The sequence below is a fragment of the Procambarus clarkii genome, chromosome 22, assembly GCF_040958095.1.
Source record: "Procambarus clarkii isolate CNS0578487 chromosome 22, FALCON_Pclarkii_2.0, whole genome shotgun sequence".
NCBI classification, from domain to species: Eukaryota; Metazoa; Arthropoda; class Malacostraca; order Decapoda; family Cambaridae; genus Procambarus; species Procambarus clarkii.
This window is the reverse complement of record NC_091171.1, coordinates 1,513,220-1,519,423: the sequence shown is the minus strand read 5'-3', so window position 1 is coordinate 1,519,423 and position 6,204 is coordinate 1,513,220. Positions and strand designations below refer to the sequence as shown.

At 45.4% G+C, this 6,204-nt stretch overlaps 1 non-coding gene across 1 annotated transcript; it reads right to left on the bottom strand.

The window, feature by feature from the left end:
* Nucleotides 1-5,595: 5,595 nt before the first annotated feature.
* On the bottom strand, nucleotides 5,596-5,667 carry TRNAP-UGG (transfer RNA proline (anticodon UGG)). The gene has a single exon. It is a non-coding gene; the product is annotated as a tRNA-Pro (tRNA).
* Nucleotides 5,668-6,204: the final 537 nt, after the last annotated feature.

The following is a 6,204-nucleotide window of genomic DNA, read 5'->3' as shown; positions in this document are numbered from 1 at the left end:
AATACTGTTTGTTGACCAAGTTGTATAATTGCTGATTTCTGCCATGTTCCCCCTAACCCCTTTTGTCCTTATTCCTTGTACACCCACTAGTATGTGTAGTGTTTCGGGCAGGTCCCTGGAATACGACCCCCACGAAGAATCGTTTTTACCTGTGGAAGATAGTGGTCCTTCCTGTGGAAGATAATGGTCCCCAAACCCATCCTGTGAATGGTAGTGGACCCCATAAGCATATTGTTGGCGGTAATGGACCCATGCCATCCGGTGAGTGGTACTGGACCCATGCCATCCGGTGAGTGGTACTGGACCCATGCCATCCGGTGAGTGGTACTGGACCCATGCCATCCGGTGAGTGGTACTGGACCCATGCCATCCGGTGAGTGGTACTGGACCCATGCCATCCGGTGAGTGGTACTGGACCCATGCCATCCGGTGAGTGGTACTGGACCCTACATTCATCCTGTATGCGGCAGTGGAGGCCATACCTATTCTGTGGGCGGTAGTGGATACCATACTTATCATGTGGGCGGCAGTGGACGCCATACCCATGCTGAGGGCGGTAGTGCACCCAATACCCACCCTGTGGGCGGTAGTGGACCCCATACGCGTCCAATGGGTGGTAGTTAACCCCACACCCATCCTGTGGGCGGAAGTAGACGATATACTCATCCTGTCGGCGATAGGTAACCATATACACATCCCGTGGGCGGTACTGGACCTTATACTCAGTCTGTGGGCGGCAATGGACCCCATCCCCAGCCTGTGGATGATAGTGGTCACCATACCCATCCTATGGGTAGTTGTGGGCCCAAACCCCTCCTACAAGTGGTATGGACTCTTTACCCACCTAACAGGTGGTAGTGGACCCTAAACCCATCGTACATCGTCATCGCCCCTAAATCAACAACAACAACAACATACTCATCCTACAGTTGGTTGTAGACACGTACCATCCTGTTTGCAGTAGTTTTCCCCATAGCCATTCCAACGTAACGTCGTTTTCTATTGATGTTCCTACAATACATTCTTTAAAGATTTTAATAAAAAGAAACTAATGTATATAATATTGATTGGGAAAGCACTCTTATTGTATGTAATAATTTATAGTGCTTATTATAATTTACTAAGAACAACTAATATTTCTCAAAACAAAACTACGAGCTTTCAATAGGATGTAGCTGACCTGTAATATTCTAAGAGTATGAACAATAGTAGGTAAATTTCACAACACATGTGGACTGGGAAATTACAATTTTCATTAAAATTTAACCAATCACGATTATTCTGCTGTCTATGACAATGGACGGTTACTATGAGACGTAAATTGGTACGTGAGGAAGAGTTAGTGGCTAGAAAAAATAAAACTGGGAATATACCAAATATGTACTAATTCATAAGCAAAATATTGACTATAAGCATTAAGTCATATATGTGCTGTCATGTGCGAGAACGGGTTGCTGGGAGTTAGTCAGCTGTCACGGGCTGCTTCCTGGTGTGTGTGTACTCACCTAGTTGTACTCACCTAGTTGTGTTTGCGGGGGTTGAGCTCTGGCTTTTTGGTCCCGCCTCTCAACCGTCAATGAACAGGTGTACAGATTCCTGAGCCTATTGGGCTCTATCATATCTACACTTGAACCTGTGTATGGAGTCAGCCTCCACCACATCACTTCCTAATGCATTCCATTTGTCAACCACTCTGACACTAAAAAAGTTCTTTCTAATATCTCTGTGGCTCATTTGGGCACTCAGTTTCCACCTGTGTCCCCTTGTGCGTGTTCCCCTTGTGTTAAATAGACTGTCTTTATCTACCCTATCAATTCCCTTCAGAATCTTGAATGTGGTGATCATGTCCTCCCTAACTCTTCTGTCTTCCAGCGAAGTGAGGTTTAATTCCCGTAGTCTCTCCTCGTAGCTCATACCTTTCAGCTCGGGTACTAGTCTGGAGGCAAACCTTTGAACCTTTTCCAGTTTAGTCTTAGCCTTGACTAGATATGGACTCCATGCTGGGGCTGCATACTCTAGGATTGGCCTGACATATGTGGTATACAAAGTTCTGAATGATTCTTTACATAAGTTTATGAATGCCGTTCGTATGTTGGCCAGCCTGGCATATGCCGCTGATGTTATCCACTTGATATGTGCTGCAGGAGATAGGTCTGGCGTGATATCAACCCCCCAAGTCTTTTTCCTTCTCTGACTCCTGAAGAATTTCCTCTCCCAGATGATACCTTGTGTCTGGCTTCCTGCTCCCTACACCTATCTTCATTACATTACATTTGGTTGGGTTAAACTCTAACAACCATTTGTTCGCCCATTCCTTCAGCTTGTCTAGGTCTTCTTGAAGCCTCAAACAGTCCTCTTCTGTTTTAATCCTCCTCGTAATTTTAGCATCGTCCGCAAACATTGAGAGAAATGAATCGATACCCTCCGGGAGATCATTTACAAATATCAGAAACTAGATAGGACCGAGTACAGAGCCCTGTGGGACTCCACTGATGACTTCACGCCAATCGGAGGTCTCACCCCTCACCGTAACTCTCTGCTTTCTATTGCTTAGATACTCCCTTATCCACTGGACCACCTTACCAGCTACACCTGCCTGTCTCTCCAGCTTATGTACCAGCCTCTTATGCGGTACTGTGTCAAAGGCTTTCCGACAATCCAAGAAAATGCAGTCCGCCCAGCCCTCTCTTTCTTGCTTAATCTTTGTCACCTGATCGTAGAATTCTATCAAGCCTGTAAGGCAAGATTTACCCTCCCTGAACCGATGTTGGCGATTTGTCACGAAGTCCCTTCTCTCCAGATGTGTTACCAGGTTTTTTCTCACGATCTTCTCCATCACCTTGCATCGTATACAAGTCAAGGACACTGGCCTGTAGTTCAGTGCCTCTTGCCTGTCGCCCTTTTTGTATATTGGGACCACATTCGCCGTCTTCCATATTTCTGGTAGGTCTCCCATCTCCAGTGACTTACTATACACTATGGAGAGTGGCAAGCAAAGTGCCTCTGCACACTCTTTCAGTATCTATGGTGAGATCCCATCTGGACCAACAGCCTTTCTAACATCCAGATCCAGCAGGTGTCTCTTGACCTCCTCTCTCGTAATTTCGTACTCTTCCAAGGCCGCCTGGTTTACCTCCCTTTCTCCTAGCACAGTGACCTCACCTTGTTCTATTGTGAAGACCTCCTGGAACCTCTTGTTGAGTTCTTCACACACCTCTCTGTCATTCTCTGTATACCTGTCCTCGCCTGTTCGAAGTTTCAATACCTGTTCTTTCACTGTTGTTTTCCTTCTGATGTGACTGTGGAGTAGCTTTGGTTCGGTCTTGGCTTTGTTTGCTATATCATTTTCAAAACTTTTCTCTGCTTCTCTTCTCACCCTGACGTACTCATTCCTGGTTCTCTGGTATCTCTCTCTGCTTTCTGGTGTTTTGTTATTCCGGAAGTTCCTCCAAGCCCTTTTGTTCTGTTTCTTCGCTTCCATACATGCCCTATTATTCCATGGATTCTTCTGTTGCTTCTCGGATTTTTCCCTTTGGGCCGGGATGAACCTGTTTACTGCCTCCTGACACTTTTGGGTAACATAGTCCATCATACCTTGTACAGACTTATCTCTGAGGTCTGTGTCCCAAGGTATTTCACTTAGGAAACTTCTCATCTGTTCATAATTCCCCTTTCGGTATGCCAGCCTTTTGATTCCTAGTTCTTTTTTGGGGGAGATAAGTCCTAGCTCTACCAGGTACTCAAAGTTCAATACACTGTGGTCACTCATTCCCAAGGGCGCTTCCATCTTAACTTCCCTTATATCCCACTCATTTAGGGTAAATATCAAATCAAGCATTGCTGGTTCATCTTCTCCTCTCATTCTTGTTGGTTCTTTGATGTGCTGGTTTAGAAAGTTTCTTGTTGCCACGTCCAGCAGCTTAGCTCTCCATGTTTCTGGTCCTCCATGCGGGTCTCTGTTCTTCCAATCTATCTTCCCATGGTTGAAGTATCTCATAATTAGTAGTCCAGATAAATTCCTGCTAGCAACAGAAGCTGCTCTTTCTATTATGTTAATGGTGGCCATGTTGTTTCTATCATATTCCTGTCTAGGCCTTCTGTCATTTGGTGGTGGATTATATATGACTACGACTATAATTTTTTTCCCTCCATTTGTTACGGTACCTGCTATGTAGTCACTGAAACCTTCACAGCCCTGAATATCCATCTCCTCAAAAAAATCCCAGCCTTTTATTACCAGCAGAGCTACACAACCCCCACCTCTTCCTTCCCTCTCTTTCCTCATAACATAATAGTCCTGTGGGAACACTGCGTTTGTTATCGTTTTCGTTAGCTTTGTTTCTGTGAGGGCTATTATGTCTGGGTTTTCCTCTAGTACCCGTCCTCCAAGCTCATTTGCTTTATTTGTAATTCCATCTATGTTAGTGTACATTACTTTGAGGCTCACTTTCTTCTGTCCCTTCTCAAATCGCCTCCTTGGTGAGTGTTCTGCTGGTGGGGGAAGCTGTTCCATGGGTGTGAGGACCTGTGAGGTGGATAACAAGGTCTCAGAGGATACTGGGATGAGGGGTGGGGGATCCAGTTAAGGGGGAGGGACAGGGAGGGTATGGGGTGAAAGGGGAGGGAGGACGGGAAGGAAAGGGGGAGGGAGGACTCGGGAGGAGGGGAAGGGTAGAAGGGTGGGGATTGGATGTGGGAGGAGGGAGATTTGGCTGAACATTTGAGTGGGGGCAGGGGGGGTTTTCTATGCAGAGGAGTGTGTGTGTGTGTGTGTGTGTGTGTGTGTGTGTGTGTGTGTGTGTGTGTGTGTGTGTGTGTGTGTGTGTGTGTGTGTGTGTGTGTGTGTGTGTGTGTGTGTGTGTGTGTGTGTGTGTGTGTGTGTGTCTCTGTGTCTGTGTCTATGTGTGTGTGTGTGTGTGTGTGTGTGTGTGTGTGTGTGTGTGTGTGTGTGTGTGTGTGTGTGTGTGTAAGTGTGTGTGTGTGTGTGTGTGTGTGTGTGTGTGTGTGTGTGTGTGTGTGTGTGTGTCTGTGTGTGTGTGTGTGTGTGTGTGTGTGTGTGTGTGTGTGTGTGGGTGTGTGTGTGTGTCATATGGAAGACAAAAAAATATTAGTTAGTAACAGATGATTGACAGTTGAGAGGCAGGCCGAAAGAGCAGAGCTCAACCCCCGTAAACACAACTAGGTGAATACACGGTCAACGTCGACGCAGATAGACACGGTCGACGTCGACGCAGATAGACACGGTCGACGTCGACGCAGATAGACACGGTCGACGTCGACGCAGATAGACACGGTCTCCAAGCAGCTTGGAGCTACCTGGAGGCCCTCGTATCCATCATAACCCGGCTGGTCCGCCACTTCCTGCCTGGCTTTCTCCTGAATCTCTTTATGTAAATGTTGAGGCTCTGCAAATTTCGTTCACTATATTCCAGAATTTGTTAGTTACATTTTAAATTATATTCATCATACTTATTTACTACTTAAAATTAAGTCTTATGATGTCTCCTATGTTTAATAGTGCATTTCTTAATGTTGGCAAAATGTAGGCAATTAAATTTACAGTATAATTAACTTGCTAGGGAAGGAAAATATTGAGGGCCTGTCCGGGAGTTGAACCCGGGACCTCCTGCACCCAAAGCAGGAATCATTCCACTAGACCAACAGGCCGTGGATATTTGAGTTTAGTTACGTTATTTAAATCTCCTTTTTAGAATGAAATATGCCTATTGAAAATTATTAGAGCCTGTCTGGGATTCGAACCCGGGACGCGAGTATTTAAAGAAAGCAATGTTTTATAGAGCAAAACATTATTTTCCACATGCGGTCAATCAACTGGGAAATATCGCACACTTCCTTGTCATTTGTAGTGAATCTGCCAGCCCGTATCGTCAATTTTATTACCTGTTCCAACACTGTTGTTTTTCTCTTGATGTGGCTGTGCAGTAATTTAAGTTGAGTCTTTGCCTTGCTTGCTATGTCATTTTCGTATTGCTCTTCTGCCACTCTTCTCACCCTTACGTATTTATTCGTGGTACTCTGCTATCTTTCTCTGCTCTCAAGGGTCCTGTTATTTCAATAGTTTGTCCTCACCCTTGTATTTTGTTGCTTTACTAGCTTACATCTCTAATTAAACCATGAGATTCTCATCTGCATTTCGTTTTTTTTCCTTTCGGACCGGGGCAAACTTGTCTGTTGCCTCCTTAA